Below are 19,493 nucleotides of genomic sequence, written 5' to 3' on the forward strand. Positions count from 1 at the left end.
TTCACACATCTAGGACAGAGTAAACCACAGTACTGCTGAGAGGGTCAAACTCCCGAGCTGAATTTGGGAATTACACCATCCTCTCACTAACCATTCCCCCTCTCAGCACTTCTGTAGTCTGTCCATCCCAGAACGGGAGGCAAGTTTCCTAACCAAAAGCAATCAAACAGGCAGGCATCTGAATTAACTCTTTCTTCTATGTGTTTCCAGCTGAGTGCCCCGGTAACGAACGTGTGCTGGAGCCAAGTGCCCCGGTAACTGGCACTAGGCAAGCCAGTCCAGCATTGTTACCAGAGGATCAGAGCAGGAACCAAACTCTGATTTAGAAAATGTGCGTGTGAGCAAATTATCCTGAGGGTGGTGAATTTATTTACATATTTACATATATTTACAGGGGTTGGACTAGATGATCTCCAGAGGTCCCTTCCAACCCTATGATTCTATGTCGGGTTCTCAGCAGTAAATTAATGGTGTGTCTGGACCCAGAGAGTCACGGTCGTGGATGTCCTTACACATCACCGCAGTGCCGGGGAGTAGTGCCCCTTTGGCCTCCTCATTGCTTCACTCAACCCAAGTGCTGGCTCAGAGGCAAGACTCACAGGGAGGGATTAGAGAATCACAACCACCTTCTTAATGAGATTTAATTTCCCTAATGCAATGACTTGTTTTAATCCCGCTAGTCCCCCAACCTTTCAAAGAGTCCCCAGAACAAAACAGGCTAGGTCAAAGTAAAGAGAACAAATAATAACTTAGACATCTGAACAACTTGGGCATCTAAAGTTCATTTTCAAAAGCCAGTCAGACTGTAACTGAAGTGAACAGTCTGAAAAAGGAACTTTTCAGTCTGAAAAAGCAACTGTTGTTGCCAGCAGGAAGAAGCACACACTACCTAATGCTACCTCATGTGGATGGCGGTCTTCCCGTATTTCCTTTTCAGTCAATGGAGAGAGGCAGCCTTTTCCCAAGATCAACTCAGAGCACCTTGGTGAGGTGGCTGAAAGACCACTTCTCATCCCTGTTTTTGAAATCTACTTCTTTTTTGTTCTAAACCTAAACCTCTTAAAAATGCTCACTAAATCATGCCGACCTTCCACACGGATGAGCAAAATACCTCTTTTATTTACACTTTGCTTATCCTCTTTAATGCTTGAGCATCCTCTTTAAGACTTTAACATCCAGTACCAAATTTGTGAAGCAAAACGTTCCAGGCTCTGTATTTGGCCTATGTACAGACTTCAACTTTCCTCAACTTTAAGGGGGAATCTGTCATAATAATGCGTACAAGAGGTAAATATCTTTTATCAGCAGCAATTAGATACTTCTGGAATGCAGTCATATTTTTCCAGATTAGTGTTCATTCCAAGGCGCGGTATATTTTCTATAGACAGGATGAGACCCTATATAATCTTTTTGAGATGAAAAACGTGTTTACAAATCAGTATGTTGGCTACGCTTCCAGCTACTGACACCGCATTTGGCAAAAGGGATCTTAGTAGCAGAGTAAATACGCAGAAGTTTACTCCCAGAGACCTGGATTCAAATTCTTACTCAATAACAAGGAAAAATAAATGCGATAGCCTCCATCCTAGTCAGCACAAGGTATTTATCATCACCGACCCGTCAAAAATTTAGTGCAGCAGCCAGCACTCACCTGGCAGGAAAAGCCTCAGCCTAGAGTAACTGGAGACTTGCCTGTCAGCAGGGGAAGCGCGTACACCACTTGTCTGTTACACTAGTATGGTTGGTTTTTCAGACCATCAATATCACTGGTGATATTAACAAAACTAAGTATATAAAAGAAATTGGTAAAAGTTGGAATTATTAAAATAAAGCTGCCTGGAAAACAGGAAGATTTTTTTCTTTTCCATTACAGAAAATAACGCATTTTTCCTCAGAAAAGTTGTCATTTCAGACACTGTGGAGATATTCCTGCTGTGCATTATACCAGCAGCCTCTTTTGGACGGGGCTCTGGGACAGGACTTCATCCTCCTTCACACACTACCATCTCCATGCCTGACCAGGGGAGATGCTGCAGGGATCCAAGGATCACTGTGTGTCTTTAGAAGTGACACCTCCTGGGGAGTCTCACCCATAAGGGAGTAATGAGATGAGACACAGCAGAACTTTTAACTCTTTTACAGCACTACAGTGGTTGAATGCCCGGCATCCAATACTTCCATTTTCAGAATTCTGGTTTTCAACAAAATTATAAATGCATTTCCATTTGAAAGAATTCCTTTTTCCAACGCCTGACAAAAGAAACAGTTCCAACAACAAAAAAATATTTCAATTTGGTTTAATTGCTTACACTTCCCACATCATCTCACAGAACTGAAAAGCACCGGCAGCTCTCCTTGTCATTTCCATTTCAACCCTGTCACTGGCACTGCAAAATCAGCTCACGAGGAGAAATACTTTTATAAATCAATGACTAAACGCTTTCATGAGATTTTTTCCCCAGCCTTATCTTAAAAGGGTAACGTGTGACTGGCAATGCTAAGAAGAGAATTCTTGTTATTGTCCTCAGGCTAGGCACTCTTCTGGCGGCTACAAAATAAATTTAGCCAAACCATAAACTTCAGTAACTATAAGCAATAGGCATTATCTCTACCGAAAACATAGTGTTGCTCTGTGAGTTTACTAATGAGCAGACATTTTCAGTTAATTTTTCAACAGTTACTATTTCTGACTATCCAGGATTCACAGAAGTGAAAGGGAGTTTATAGGCATACACAGCAGGAAAAAACAATCTGACTTCATCTGCTGGTGACTGTTTTTTTTTTTTTTTTGTCAAATGTATATAGCCAAAGAGCTTTAGAAAAGCTGGAAATTACTGTTTTCACCTTCTTTGCTTGGATAGCTATCAAAGATTTTTTATTTTTAGCATCAAAGTGGCTGAAAGGGCATTGTTAGAAAGAATGGGCTCTCTCTCTTGGCTCATGCAATAAACTTCAGGGAGGGGGCTTAACTTCAGAGTCTGTGCTGAAAAAATGTTTTTTCATTCCAAATCCAGCTCAGCAAACTTTAAGTGACTATTCTGTTCCTCAAAGCTTGTGGTCTTATTTAATTGTACAATATGTTTTTATATATATGATCCGGTTCCTGTGGATGTAATCAGAAGAGGATAGCAATAGTACCTTCTAAAAACATAATGACCACTCTGGGTCAGACCAAAGCTATAAGTAGCCCCATATCCTGTCCCCAGCAGTTGTCACTGGAGGATGCTTAGCCAAAGAGAATAAAAGCCAGGGCATGTAGAAAGCAATTCCCCCCTCCAGGTTTCCTCTCTCAATTTCTGGAAATTAACGATGCAGGGACTTCCTGCATCAGACGCTACTCTGGATTACTGTGCTCAAGAGCTATTTTATGCCGTTGTATGGCTGATAAGCAAGGCTATGATTGCTGCTTACTTGGTGCTCTGTGCGGCCTCTTTGGTCCTGCCCTCCTTACCACCTCTCCAGCTCGTTTCTTGAATCATGTATTGGCATTTGATGCAATAAAAAAAGCATACTTCAGAGATACCGATCTTCGAAGAGCAGATCAACAGCACGATTGTTATAAAGTTATTTGCAGAAACCCATTACAAACGATTTATTCTTTTATAGCACTGGCTAGAAATTACATATGCACACAATTCTTAAGGTGCTGAATCAGGAAACAAAAAATCTTGGCCAAGACCTCAAAATTAGAAACCAACCCCAGGCTTTTCAGTCTCTACATGTGCACTTTACATTTTGTGCCCAATTAAATCCTTACACCTGATGGCAATGAAACATAATGACTCAGACGACTGTGTCCTGAAGTCACTGAGTAAGGCAACTATCTACTTCTCATACCCCCAGCACAGCCAGTGCCGCTGCACATAGTCTCATTTGTAACTGGTTGGGGAACTCCTCTGCCTTCTTTTGCAACAGGATTTGCTGAAGTATCCCCCCTGATCAGCTCTTGTGCTTCTATAAGACCACCGACTGAAAGCAGGAAGGTGATAGTGCCTACTGTCAGACACACTTCTGTCTTTTACACTTCTCCGCCTTCTCACAACCAGTCTCATACAGTAAAGAACAATCCAGCTTTGGGCTAGTTTTGCAAACTTCAGACAAAAGACAATCTTGGAAGCAGAAGTCTCAATAACACTTAACATTTACATTATTAACCTTCAGATGGTACAAACATTAATTAATTAATCTCAGTGGGTGAAATTCAGCCCCAATAAAACTCTGATGACTTTTGTGGATATTTGCCAGAGAAAAACGTAGCTTACGATTTTTTTCCTCTCTCCTTTTGGCAATGCCGCTCACTCCTACGCTTGGAGCAGTTTGTATTTCCCACCCTGTCAGTGGCATACCTCTTGGCAGAAGCAAATTTCATGATGTGCCTGATGGCTGTATTGAGTGAAATCCTGCCCTCTGTAAAAGCCGTGTAGCCCCAGTGATTTCGTGGGTATAACCAGCGGCATGTATTTGGCCCGTTGTGAACCAAAGGGAAGAATGAACCTACCGGGAAAACAAGAATAAACCTCTTCCAGCTTGCTCAGTTCTACCTTAAAGTTTAGAAACTTCTGCAATTCCTAATCCACATTTCTCTGGAAGGGAAATACAAACAACAATTTTGCCTCATTTCTTCCATTTCAGCAGCTCACTCTTTTTAAATGTCACAGACAGAATCAATGTCACTCATATAAGAAATTTTAAAGTAAAACTTAGAAAATGCTTTCTTTTAATGCTCAAACTTGCAGCAAATATAAACCATTGTAAATGAAACCTAATTTGCTAACATGCAGTGCTAATTTGATTACTCTAGATAAAGGTTTTAGTGGGACCAATTGGCACTTGCTGCAGTGTGAAACTAGAAGGATAATTTGCTAAGAGAAAAGTGCAAGCTCTCTTTGGCACCCTGAAATGTGTTCAGTTGGTTTTGTGCTTTTGCATTTGAGTGAGTACTCCAGCACAAATTGGGCACAATTAGCAGCACATTTAAAAAAATACAGCTCAGTTCTGGTGCTAATTTGTCCTTGCAATAACACCAATTTCCCCTGTATTTACACTCAGTAAGCGTACAGAGGCTAACACAGAGGAAAGCTTTGGACAATTCTCATTTGTATAGCACAGAGCAAATAATTCTTTGTGCCCCATGTGAAATGAGTCGAATATCTCAGCCCACTTTCCAGAGAACATGTGTCTACATCACAAAATCTGCCACCACAAGTTGGCACTAATTGGCAGTCTCAGCAAAGTGGCAAAGGAATGAATGGCCCCTGGATACCGAACTAACATTTTTCCCCTACAGGTGGTCTTTTCAAGTCGGAATTGAGACGTACATTGTTTAGGCAAGGTGAAGTTTGTACTGCTGGTACATGTTTTGTTGATTCATAGAAGATTTCAGTGTATAGTGAGCATTTTCGTGAGCGTTACATTCACACTATTAAAAAATAAACAAAACCCTTAAATTGTATTAAAAAACCAACAAAACAAATTCCAGCTGTCCCTATTTTTACTCCACTTCGCCTCCTCAAAATCCTTAGTATGTTCAAAGGCACGGCCAAATCTTTTCAGTTCGCTTCAGCATATATTGATGAAACAGCTCCCTTAGATCTGATACCAAACCAAAAGATTAGAATGCCAGCTGCTTTTATCAGGGACCTGACTCCACAGACTTCATTCACATATAGCCCCGTTTGTGCCATTTTCTAGGCCTTGTTCAAAACCCACTGATATCAGTGGGAAGTCCCCAAAACTCCAGTAAGCTTTAGAAAAAGTCCTTTGGTGAGAGGGGAGTTGAGGAGTTCAATCTGCATAGTACCGTCACAGAAACAAATATCAGAGATGCTTTGATTATGGAGTATAATTCAATTTACAGAGAAAAGAAATTGGGTGCTAAACGGGCTCTTCAGAATGACTGAAAATTAAATCCAGATAAAGCAAAAGCAGAAATAACTTATACATTTTTCCTTTTTTAACAATAGCAATCAATGAATTAAAAAAGCTTCCAAAGGAAACACAGAGATCCCTGGATGTTGGCATTTTCAGCTCCAGATAAGATGCTTGTCCAGAAGATGCGATTCAGTTATCCTCAAGGACTCACTAAAATGTTATGGTATTTGTTATATGAGCTCAAGCTACATGATCGAGTATAATTATCTATCCTATAATTATTTTATGCGCTTTTAGACATGTTTTTTCAAAAATCACCACATTATATATGGTAAGATGAGTTGTTGTTTTTTGTCAGACACCTTTGTGAAACTTCCAACTACTGCTTACTTGATTGTATTTTCTGCAGGAACTTCTCCCCCTTTTCAAAGGTTTGTAAATGCAAACAAATACTGAACAACAGTGGTGTGAGTAGTAATTTCTAAAATGGAACAGATTTTCACCAAATTGAGAAGCAGCACTTACTATTCAAGGGAAGACAGGATTCATTCTCCTCTCCCGATTCAGCCACTGGCCCTCATAACATGACAGGTAACAAGCACTAATCAGTGATTGTGGGTTTTTAGCTAGTGCAAACGTGTCAGGAGCTGGACTGAGACCATACATCTCATTTCGCATCGGCTGGCACACAGCAGATGGACACAGTTTTTCAGCGCTAACCACTCAGCCATAGGTAGGTATAAGCCCAAACTCTTATCCTGTACTGATGGCAAAGAGAAACCGAATGCTTCTCCTGTTCCTACAGGAAGGGATCTTTTCCTGCCACTATTCAGAAGCACATAAAGCTCCCTGAGCTCTGCCAGTCCTCCCCAAGTCATTCATTCAAACTGAGCAGGAGTCGGGATCAGCAATGTGTAAATTATAGCAGATAAAATCCTGCACGGTGCTGGGTCTGAAGCTTCTGAACTGAGATTGTCAAGTGTCACATCTTGGTCTCTGCTTGCAGTTTACTCAATCAGAGAGTTGAATACACCAGCCCTTTTCCTGAGACATCCTTCAGACTAGTTTAAGACCAGGTGCCACAAGAGAAGTTATCATAGTTTTATGACTAACCACCTTCGAAGGAACAAAAAGGTATTTCTGGGCTTCACTTGAAGAACAGCTTTTCAGATTATTCAAAAAGAATTTTAAGCTGCCTGGCCTTTTTATAGGATGTAAAAGAGGACTTCTTTATACAGTTCTTGTATTGTCTACTTATCTTAGAAGGATGCAATTTGACATCATCACAAATTGTCCCAGAAAAACTTTGACTCTGTAACTCTCATATAGTTTCACTCAAGTTTTGTCTCCAAGCTAAGAAGAGAGGTTGGAAGAGAACAATATTTGGTTGTTGGCAAGTGCAACACCATTAGAAACCTGCTTTGTGGCCCTGACAATCTTTGTTCTACATGTGCCAGGGCAGCTTGTTAAACCAAGTCAGCTACCGCACCATTCACGGCTTGATGGCATGGTCCCACTAAGATCCGTTGTTAGCAGTTAAAGTCTTGTACCAACAGACACGGAGTCTTGTGGGTATCAGCCATGATTTCTATGCACGCTGGAGGGAAACCGATACAAATAGGACAGGTGAACAGGTCCAGCAAGATAAGGATTGATCTTGCTGTAAGGACTACAGCCAGAGCATCAGTAACTATGGCTTTCACTATGGATGGAGTTTAAAGCCAAAATATCATTCTCTCACCTGTTGATGAATCAAAACAACACCCTGTCCTTTGACACTTCCCATGGTGTTCATGACTGAGCCCATATTCCTAGAACTTTACTCCTTTTCATTCCACTTTGTCTCTAACCCCCAGGTACAGAAATGGAAGAATACCCTTCAGAAAGAAGGCAGTTATCCTGATGAAACAACACAACATTTGGCACGCTCACCTTCTGCACCATGCTGTGAAGAAGGACAGAGCTACAGACTGCAAGTGCTAAGTATTTCTGTTGTTATTGCTCTTGGGCCAAATTCCCAAGGTGCCCTGTTTGGCAATAAATTCGGCTATCGAGACTCTAACTCCTGGATGTCCTCTGGCTGCTATGAAAGGAGCATTAAAAGGCGAAACCAAAACAAATACCACATCGGAGAGAGAACAGACTCTAAGAATGGAGTGGGAGATTCAGCTATCTGAAGTCGGGGACGTCCGGCTTTGTGGTGTCGCAGGGCTGTTTCAGCTGCTACCACACACTGGCTTGTCCTACCTGCCCAATTAATTTCCCTCTTTTTGTTGCTTGATTCCAAAGAGGTACGCAGAACAGCCACTGAATGAAGGTTATGTTTTGCAACAAGTCAGTCCAGTCCGTGCTCTCCCCCTTCCCCTAGGCCCTACCTGTCTTCTAAACAAGCCAGATATTAGACATGGTAGCGGGCTCTGTTGACTGAGTGTTGAAATTAGAGCTTTGCTTGCTGCTACCACTTATATTTGTTTTACACTATTTGGAAAAAATTCACTAAATACATTTGGATAGCAGGTCAGGCCAGTTAGCACTATTTATTTATTTCTGTCCTGCGGAAAGGTCTGGCTGAATAAGAAACTCACTGTAGGGATGAGTTGGCTGCTATGGGCAACTGAGTTGCATTTGCTGCTTCCACTTATTTTCTCCCAAACTATTTAGAAACAAGTTCAGCCTCCGGAGTTTTATATTTTACAGCATGCCAGGAAGGTTGTTGACAGTTTGTTTGTTTATAATCATGGCAATTTCTTATTTAAAACAAAAATCAAGAAACACTAAGCTAAAGTAAAAAGCCAGATTTTAAGAGGATACATGATACACACTATCGTAGCTGTGACCGACTTCCGTTAGAAAGAAAGAAAATGATGGTAAAAGCTGAACAGCAAGACTGCACAATCCTTCCTCATGTCACGTCAATCCCCTAGGTGTTGGGTGCAGTGAAGATATATTACCATAAATCAAAGCTAAGACCACGAGCCAGATGGTTCAAATTTGTGTACTAAGTGTTAGGCACTAAGAGTGCACAACAGTCTGTTGTCTTTCCACAGGAGGGTTCTCAGTTTTGAGCAGCTAATTAGTCTAAAACTAATGAGGCCCAATCTGAACATTTTTCCACACAAAAATGAATGTATGCAAAAACCGGCCTAAATCCCTCTCTGACTTAGAGCAGTGACAGCGCTGAAAACAGGCAGGAGGAAATTGTCTGAGGGAATGATACGGACAAGAGCCCGCACAGACAACTGACGCAGGTGGGTTAAGAGAAAGAAGAAAAGAACAAATCTTTGGAAAAGGGAAACTGTCCATCTTCAAAGTTTACTTGGGAAAGCTTGTCACAAACTTAGTCCAGATGGTTGGAACGAATAATTTACAGGTGGCATACTTTACATGATGCTTACATTTAACTGAGTCGCTTGTTATGGCAGTCCTTCAGACACTTAGAGACAGGGACACCTAATTCGTGGATCCCAAATGAGCTTAAGCAGCAAACCACTCTGCCCTGCTAAGAAGCTGATAATTTTGCTCAGGAGCAGTATTGTCTGGGAACTCTGCAGGTAAAACCACTGACACCCAGCCCATTCGGCAGCAGACTCTCTGGGCTGCGCTGATGACACAGATACTAAATTCCACTTTACTTCCACTTCCTTCAGGCACCCAAGACTTTCCTGCAGACTGGGGCCTCAGCTATTTAACGGGCCACAAGCCAAAAAGGTTCTGTCAAATGCAGAATTTTTTTTTTTTTTTGGTTCCTTTCTCCTCCAGAGAGCAAGCTTCATACACTCAGACATGCTAGGCACTTTGGCAAAGCTGAGATCCGGGGCACTGCAATAATGTTTAATCCCATTACTAATGCTTATTTTAGAATCTGCTTGTCCTTAAAGACACGATAGCGATCTTAATTATTGTCTCCAACATGTATTTGCCTGAAATAATTATTATACTTCATTCCTATAGAGACAATAAGATAAAACTCTAATTTCGTTTTATTGGCCCTTCTATCCATCAAGAAAGGAGTTTCTTGTGAAAGCTTTGAAGTAGTCCCCTTCACGGATTAAACCCCTTGAAAGTACAAGAGCAGAAGGGCGGGGTGTGGGGGAATTGAAATAATTTACATCCCAGCAGACATGTAATGGGAATCAACAATGCAACTAGACCTACATGATGGTTGAGAGGAAAACGTTGAGACATGCTATTCAGCATGAAAAAAGTCTGTTTAGCTGCAGCTTTTAGCTCAGGAGACAGCCAAGGGCTGCACTAAGTCAGAGGAAATAAGTAGCAAAAAGGAGCTTCCCTAATCATATTTAAAAAAAAAAAAAAAGCCAAAAAAGGAAAAAAAAAAAGCTTTACTGGATAAAAGAACATCAGATGCTTAACTGTCACTTGGCTGGCTGCCAGGTCAGCTCAGGCTCACAGCATCAGTGTCAATATTATATACAATATGTAGGAATAGACAGCACAAACTGGCTAAGGAGCGGCTAGGTTTGATGTTAGATCTACATAAGATAGTCACTCCAGATCTCCCCAAAATATGAAAAGCATTATGCTCTGAATTTTGTTACAAACCAAATTTCAGCCACGTTTTCCTCAAAAGACGGAGCTGTAAACTTGACCGCTGAGGCTGGTTTACGTATTTACCTCCAACTGAATACAGGCCAATTTCCGTTCTTTTTTTAAATTTCAAACAAGACAGAAAAGAAAACCTATACAGTATAGGGAAAACTTTGAGCACAAGAATTATAGGAGCTGAGATCACCGTAGCAAGACTCAGTATAGAGTTGTATGCAAGGATGGATCCCAGAGTCCTTGGAGCTGTCTCCAGGGATAGAAAGAACAGTTTGGGCTAGTCTCGTAACATCTTCTAGAAAGCTCGTGCTTTCCCACGGAAAGCAATGGTATCTCAAGTTTTAAGGAACTCGATTGTAATGAGTGCTCAGCATCCTGCCCTGGAGCCGACTGAACAATCACACATGCTCAGAACTTTAAGTTTATGAGCAACACAATTGATCTAAAATTTAATCATGTCTTTAACTCTTGTGTCTGACTGGAACCAAGAGTGTTGAGCCCCCTGCCGATTGCAAGCTATATGGTTAGAATACTTTTAAATACAGACTAACACATCTTAAAAGAAAGGAAGATAAGAAAAGCATGTAAAGAACCCGCCCCAAACTCAAGTACCTTCAGAACACAGGTTTTCCTGTGCTGGGCCATATGTAGCACATATGGCATATAAAACAACCCTTCCTATCCACCTGCCCATCATGGATGTAGCTATAAAACACTTATTTTCTTTTCTGTACACTGCATGTTTAAATTTCGGAGTGTCTAATACCCACACAAGCAGCTGGCATTTTTTCCGAGGCACAGAGCTAGAGACACAAAGACTGTGCGTTACCTCTTCCCCTCCTCACACATAGACTTTTGCTCTTTCTGCCTTCTGGCCTTAATGATTCTAAAATAAAGATCTCTCTGTCTGACAGCAAGTGGCTGCTCTTTTTAGTGAGCCTTCCCACTGTACTGCAGCCTTGATACTACTGTGCTGTAAGAAAAGTATATTCACTTCTTCCAAATGCAACCTAGAAAGCTCAAACAGTGGGAAACCTCCTACTTGGTATCATGCCAAAGAAAGCTTGAAGAGAAAAATGGCAGTGTACAGACAATGGTACAGATGGTGTTGGTCAGAAAAATACTATATATGATTAGATTATCACAAATAATGCAATGCAAATGGTAATCACATGTATGTCCCTGGTGCTAAATATAAATGTGTCGGAGGCCTCCCATATGGAGAAAGTCCAGCTGATATTGATAAGATTTTGTGCTTCAGTTGTTGAATGAAAGGTTTCAGTCCAGCTTAAAGATACGTGCTGACACCTTCATTGTATTTTTTCTAAGGAAAGGCTCATACCCTCCGCAAAAATCATCTTAATCATGCAGAGAGCAGAAAGCTCAGGGTTTTACACCCCACAGGTTTTGTAGCTACTCTTTCTATGGGATCTCTCACTAGCCCCGGGAATGCTGTGCAGCAATTTTCTAAGTTTGCATTTTGCAGATCCGACACTTGCATACACCAGCCTGGTGCAAGCGGAACATATGGTCCTATGAAACTATCCAGTTCTTAAAAAACAAAACATATGCTGATAGTTACTTCCTCTTTGCTGATTAATATTCTTTAAAATTCTCAGCACTGTTTATTCATGTGATAAAAACTACCATTTCTGTTGCTGTGTGAAGACCAAAAGGCAAACGTGTCTTACAGCTCTGAAGCACTGATGGAAGACGATGGCTTTTACAAAATCGATGCACGAGAAATCACACCATTGCATTTAGAAAAAAAACCCAGCAATATTGTTCAGGTGATAGAGTCCACAGGGGTCACACTGGCTGCCTGACAGGGTTCTATCAGGCAACCACCATGGGTTGTGACTTCCTATAGAAGCAATTGTGTCATTTTGTTAGGAAGTAACGAGTTATGCAAAATCACGTGCTATAGAACATGGTCTCAGAAGTGCCAGTATTGTAAAATTAATAAGACAATCGATAGAAAGAAGTAGAATATCAGTCAAATTTCAAACCCCTCTATGATTATTGTTGGCAGCAGGCTTGCAGATACAAGAGACTTCTGCCCTTACTAACATTCAAGGGCTTCAGATCTTACAAAAAAGGGATCTTATCATTACATCAGAACCAGGGGATAAAACTTAGAAGCAGCCATGTGACCAGACCCGGTATCTTCCCTTCCTCAAATGATTGTCCTCACCACTAATTTATGAAGCAAGGGCTCTGACAGATGTCAGCTATAAAAACAAGCCTAGCTCCAAAGTTTGAAGACGTTACTTCCCTCTGTTGTTGGGTCTCCACCTGTGCCATGTCCCCGCTCTCCGGGCAGAGCCAGGAGAACTGAACCTCCACTGGCACTTCAAACACTGCTGTTCGTAGATTTGCACCTTTGCTCAAACTGTTGCGCGACAAGGCAGATGCAGATGCACATCTGGTCTGCTGTCTTGGATGGGGAGGATGAACCTCCGCCATGGTTTAGGCATAATGGAAGGCAGGAAAATCTGACACCTTAAGCATCCCAGTAGAATTAACATAGGTCTGTCTTGGTACAGGCAAGCTCTATTTTGCGTGCAAATTTTCACATTTCTCACAGGAGGTGAAATGACTTTCTTACTTGCACAGCCAGACATTCAAATAACAAACGCAAAAGCCGGCCATCCCCGCCTATTCATTACCAAGAAAATATCTGCACTGGTATGAGCAATGCCTGGTGTTGCAGTGCTGGGTTTACAGGCCCAGATAAGCAAATATGAATAGAAACCATTGCAAACCGCTCACATTATACTAAGTTTGATACTTCGGAAACCCCCAGCTAAGTCAACTGCATTGTGTCAATGGTTTCCCTCATAACCCATCTGGTACAGCCAGGGGAAATCCTACATTGTAGAACTACTTCGGGAGTAAACAGAAACGTTGGAGTGCTTTCTTCCCTCGCCGCATGGCACAGGAGCAGAAAAGGGAGTGGAAGTTCAGCGGGAACCTTTATTTCTGCGCTGTTACGTAACTGCACCGTGCCTTTGCAGAGCTCCCCCCGCTTTCAGCATGACCAAACCCATTCGTAGGCTGGGAAACTGAGACACAGAAAAGGTATGTGACTTGCTCACGGCTACGCAGCAAACCAATGGCGGAGGTGGGAGGAGAACTTACAGGTCCCGACAGAGCCGCTGCTGAACCCCTACGAGGCTCCACATTCCTGCCATTCTTCGCATATATTTTTTAAAACCTGAAATGTTGCTGCATCACAGGCTGACCATCCGACTCAATGCACCACCTGCTTCTTAACGATCGCTTCGCCGTCCAGGGTGCACAAACAGACACTGTAGCTATTTCTTGCCTTTGTTTCAAGATGATTGAAGATTTCTGGAAATCATGCCCATCACGCCCAGTGTATTCACTGACCAGTGATTTTTCTTTTTGGTAGCCTTCCCTAACCACAGGCCTCATTTAAGCGTCATCGACTGAGTCTCCTATTCTTTTAAAATTCTGCAGAAGATTCCATTTACTAATACTAACAGGAAATCCCATGAATCTGCCTCATGCCCTTTCACTGACTTCACAAATCCAATTGATACAGATAGAGCCAATTTCTGAAACTGCAGCTGTCCACACTTACAAAGCTCTGACTGTTAGATAAGAAAGTGCCAGCTGGAACAAGAAGTTTCTCCTACTACTAGATGCCACACTCTTAGCCAAGCAGGCAGCTGTCAGCTTGGGTGGCGGCAAAGCTGCATAAATGGGAAACCCTTAGATCCAGTCCCTTGTGCTCACCCTAAAGCAATTGAAAAGTCCCACAACAGGAAAAGCGAGCAAAGCTCAGTCCCAGAAGAATGCAATTGCACTTGTCTCCGAGTTTCCAGTTCCCTCTACACAGCATTGCGTGCCTTATGGACCGTCGGAGCTGGAGCCTGAGTAAGGTTCAGTACTTGGGTCAGAAAGCTATGCCAGCCCCTCTTTTGACCTGAGCAGGGCCATGGTCTCAGCTCCACTGAAAGAGAAACTAAAGGCCTCTTCAAGTCTGAGCAGCCTTTGGCATTTCACAAAGTTAACACATGGTTTTATGATGATTTTCATGGCTGGTTTTAAATCTTGCCTGAGTTTTAATCTGCATACGATTACACATCCCATGTTTTAATAAACAGATGCTAGGCACTAAACTGGGAGGAGAGGGAATGGGTACAGTGGTTGGCTCCACCACCCTTAACCCGGCTGAGTCAAAGGGGGAACGTGGATGGTCTCCCACTGTGTGGGGTTAGCAGAAAATAGGTTGCCCCAGCCCAGCTTCCCCCAGCCCAGCTTCCCCGTGCTAGGAGACAGTGAAGGAAAGCCAAGCCAGAGACTTACTCTGCCTTCCTGAGGGGTCTCCTGAGCCAGGGCATTGAGGCATCACCCCCACCTTGAGGCTGTATATAACGTCAGAATATAATTGGATATGCATTTGTACCTGATGGTAATACCTGGAAAGCAGATTTGAGAGAATTGAAACAGGCATTCACTTTCAGAGAGGTGGGCCTAATCCTCTGTCCTCCACCATTACTCCTCTTTATCTAATGAGGATACATCAAGCTGTAGCCCTATATGTAGTACTGAATTTACTCCGTGATGTCACCAAGTCTTTCCGCATGCTATGCCTGTTGGTAGCCTGGCTGAGTATCAGGAATACAATTTATCTATCAATCTTTGTGGATCCCTACTTCACCTACCCTCGGTCCAGTATGTGAACAAGCATAAGTGTGAAAAAAAACATGTCATTGATGATACACAACAGATTCCATCACTGACTTCCTAATGGATTCCTGTTTTAATACCAATGGCACATCGTGGGTCACTGCTCTTTGCTGGGGGAAGGAAGCAGGACTCGGCTGGCTTGAGGCACCACAGCAAGGTTGGAGCACAGAGGTCTTCCCCAGACAGTCAAAGCTGCTCTGCTTTTTCCCACTGCTCCCCTTTGGCAAATAGGATAAACATGACAGTGACAGAGGCTCTCCAGCTCTTTATATGAGCCTCCATAGAGCTGCTGAAAACAACTCCATAAGCTACTTTCTGTGGAACTCCCTCTTTACATTGCAGATATTTATTTATTGATTTATTTGTGAAGTTACTGAATCTCATTTGATTCAAAAGGGGCAAGAAATACTGACAAATATTTTAAAAGACTGTACATCTTCAGTGACCCTTTAAAAGTTACAAACGACTTTTTATTTCTTCACTAAAGTAACATAGTTGCCTCTTAAAAAATGCTTATATAACCATCCATTCAGTTTTGCAGTTTTCCTATTTCTGAATCTTTCATCTGCTTTTCTGGAGATCTCTCAGTGCCAATCTCTCTATTCTCTCATCCCCCCATCGATCACTGAGAGAGAATTTTTGAGAGTTTAAGTCTTACCCTTTGCATAAAGACTTTATTGAGATTTTTAATCTTTTTAACCTTCCTCCTAAAAAAGGACCCTTTCAAAAGCATCTTTTCTACTTGGTAAATAACATCAGGTGAATACTTTCACAAAAATGAACAGAAATTCTTCAGCGCCTTAGGATAAGTTGGGAAGAACATTAAACAAGTAGTCTTTAATAACTTTGAATTATCCATGAGAAACTCTGGTATCGGCATGAAAATAACTAAGGGATTTGATCTACTACAGTAGACAGATAGGAAGACAGATAGGTAGGTATGTATCATTAGGTTTCGGGTATCTTAAGACACTAAGAAGAATGGGCAGCCCGTACATCTGATTCTAAAGCCCAGGATTCATAAAAGCACAGGAGAATACATAAATATATATATAAAGAAAATAGCTCTCCATTTAAGCGAAGAAAATTTGTTTTTTAAAACAGCCCTGAATTACTGCATAAACATATTTGTGAAGATACTTTGGCACCCATAATTGTGTATTGTTTTTTGCTCTTTATCCTCACACCCTTTTTTATTGTGATTTCCTGAATGGGAAAAGGATCTTCAGAAAAAAGCTAACAGAAAAATAAACAAATAAATAAAGAAATAGAAATTAAAGCCCAAACGGTAAATACAACACTCAGGGCTTTTTTAAATGGAAACTTTATATACGGATCCATGCAAGTTACGTGTATGGAAAGTAGACTGTGGCTTTGTGGGCTTCTTAATATAAATATCCCTGACATAAAAATTACTATTCTAGAAGGTTTTGTGGAAGGACTGGAAAAAAGCTCCTCGTATGCAGACCTATATAAACTGTTTAATAACTAGGGAGAGAGTTTTTGGATAGAAGCTGTCTTCCCCACCTCCCCGCCCCCCTTTGCAGACTTCTGTCTCGTTTTGTAAAACTGATTTGCTGTGTTGTTTCAGAGGGGGCAGCTGAGCAATCCGTTTCACTGCCTCTCTTTCCCATGGAACAAATCCCCCCCCAGCCCTCCTGCTGCATCCTGACAGAGATTGCAGGCCTTTCTTCGCTGAATTCTTTCAATAATGCTGTAATTGCAACACTAGGAGAAACAATTAGGACTAAAGGGAACTGCTTCTGTATGCCAGATCTGCTTAATAACTTAATTAAATAAACAGAAATATAATTATAATGTAAATATTTCCTTTCTTTAATTCCTAGACATCTTGAAAGAGAGCACGCTGCTGAAATGATATAAAATTATTGAAAACCTTTTCAGTTCCTCCACACTTAAAAACCATTTCACTGTCTTCCCACGCCTACCCACTTGTAATATTCCACTTTTAAGATTTCAGAACCATCTATCAGACAGAGAAAAATGCATCCTTGGAAATGAATACCCCAGATAGTCAAAGTGTTTATAATTGAAAAGGAACCATGAGGAGTAAATTGCTCTGTAATTTATAACTGCAGATTTCCTTCCTCAAATTATTTTCATTCAGCAGTTTTCTCTGAGAACTTTTACAGTTTCAAATGTTTTTGAAAAAATGCACGAGGCATTGGGATCATAATGTCTTTTGGCACATACACAGCCACTCAGAGACGATGACCCTACCTTAAGGCATTACATTGAATAAAATCTAATCGCTTCAATACATTTACTCATGATTTACACCAGTTCAGCTGAGACCAGGCTTAAACTTATCATCAAAAGATTATTCCCCCTTTGTTGTCACTGGGGAATTTTCTTTGGCTTCACCACAACAAAATTCTGAAAACAACCTGTTACTCCCAGTTATTCAGAAAGAGTAATAAAAATCTAATCAGTGACAGTGATACAATCCTGAAACAACAGCGCGTGTGATACCACTCCAGGTCAAGCATTATGAAAAATCTCCCTAAACTAGTAAGAGGAATAATAAAAATTTTCCTTCAAATTAGGAATAAAACTCCTACTGCTGGCCAGATATGACTCCTGATTACAGTGATTTTAGTTTTGTTCTTTACCTGTTGGGACTGCTAAAAGTAAAAGCCAGAGTGTAAATGTACAAACCCACATAACGCTGACTCCTGACTAACAGAAGTTTGAGTTTCTTGAGGACTCTTCACGCAGAAGCCTGCAAGAGCTCCTGGACTCAGGCAATGAAAGAAATAGCAAGTTACAGTTACAAAATTATGGCCAAAACTGATTTTCTGGCAATGCCTTCCTTCATTTCACATTCTAGACCCATGTTTGCCATTTGACAGTCTCCACCCCATTCTTTTTCATATATGCATACGACTTAATTTTAAATGCCACAAAAAGTGCAGTAATTTTCTGTCTGATGTCTCCTGCGATTGCCCCAGATCCACATTTAGCCTAGTGACCTCCTACATCAAACTCAACACGCAGGCTAGGATACACCGCGCCAGCAAACGGTTATGCCATTAACTACATTTCTCAGATGCAGAATGCAAGACACAGGTGTGTACTGTGTGTTTAGGAAGAAGCACAGAAGATGACTTCATGCCATACTTTGGAAGGAGGATGTAAAAGTGTTCAGGCAGCTAATGCCGATAGAGGGAAGGACAAGCTACGCTCCATGAAAGGAAGGAAGATCATAGGTTACTGCTGAAATTCACATGACCTATTTGATAAAGCTGCAGCAACCACATTCCTTTAACAGCAGTTAGCACACAGAAGAACGCATGGGAGAGAGCTCTCAGCTGGCAAATGCTCCAGCGACAGCTCCCCCTCACTGCTTCCATAAGAGGCCCTCTTGTCCCTCGGTTGCGCAGCCTGTCAGCTTTCACAGAGCAAAAAACTTTCTTTTCGGGATCAGTTCATAGTATGCCTTTGTTTATCCTTACTATTGTTATTGTCACATAGTGCCCAAATGTGCTGTTCAGAGCCTCAACGCTCATATGCCAACTGCTGTACAAACACACAGGGAGTCATGACCTGTACAAGAAATCTGCCTTCCTGCTTCTGCTGTGTTTCCATACAGCACCTCAGCCCCAGCTGAAGTCCAGAGGGCTCTACACCGAGCAGAGCTGCAGGTTTGGGGGTTAATTAGTGATTACAGACACACCAAAAAGGGGTATAGAAGAAAAGAAACAAAACCGATTAAGCCCAGTGTTGATACAGACTAGTAGCACGCATAACTTTATGGCTGCGAATTCGTTTAAGATCCAAAGAAAAAGAAAACCTTCATAGAAAACATACTTATTTATGATTCCCTGTTCCTTTAACATTCCTCTCCTCGTCTTCAGAAAAAAGTGACCCTGGGCTTACTGCCATTATTGCTCGCATCTTTCCCCTCTTCAGACCTATTCTTGTTTCTACTTAATGCTCTTAATTCCTTAAAAATAAAAGTTTATATTTATCTATATAGTTATACACACATATTCCACCCAATTTCCTCAGGATATGACTCTTCCATGCTGCATAAACTTCCTTCCCTGGACTTCTCTAGCTCTATCATTCTTTTTGCTACTGTCCAGGGTGCAGCTGTCAGGGGCAGGAAGCCCTGGACTCTCCTGCTCGTACACAGATTGATCAAGGTCAGGAAAAGGGTAGCCAGGACCTGCTGCCTCCTACCCTGCCTCCCACCCTCTCAAACCTCTCACATCAAAACAAACAAGTCCCCAAATAGCCCAGTGAGCTTTCAAATGCAGAAACCAATGAAGCAGTTGGTGTAGTAACGTACGGCCCATCTCTGGCAAGGACATCAGGTT

Source organism: Vanellus vanellus (genome assembly GCF_965231255.1).
Source record: "Vanellus vanellus genome assembly, chromosome: 6".
NCBI classification, from domain to species: Eukaryota; Metazoa; Chordata; class Aves; order Charadriiformes; family Charadriidae; genus Vanellus; species Vanellus vanellus.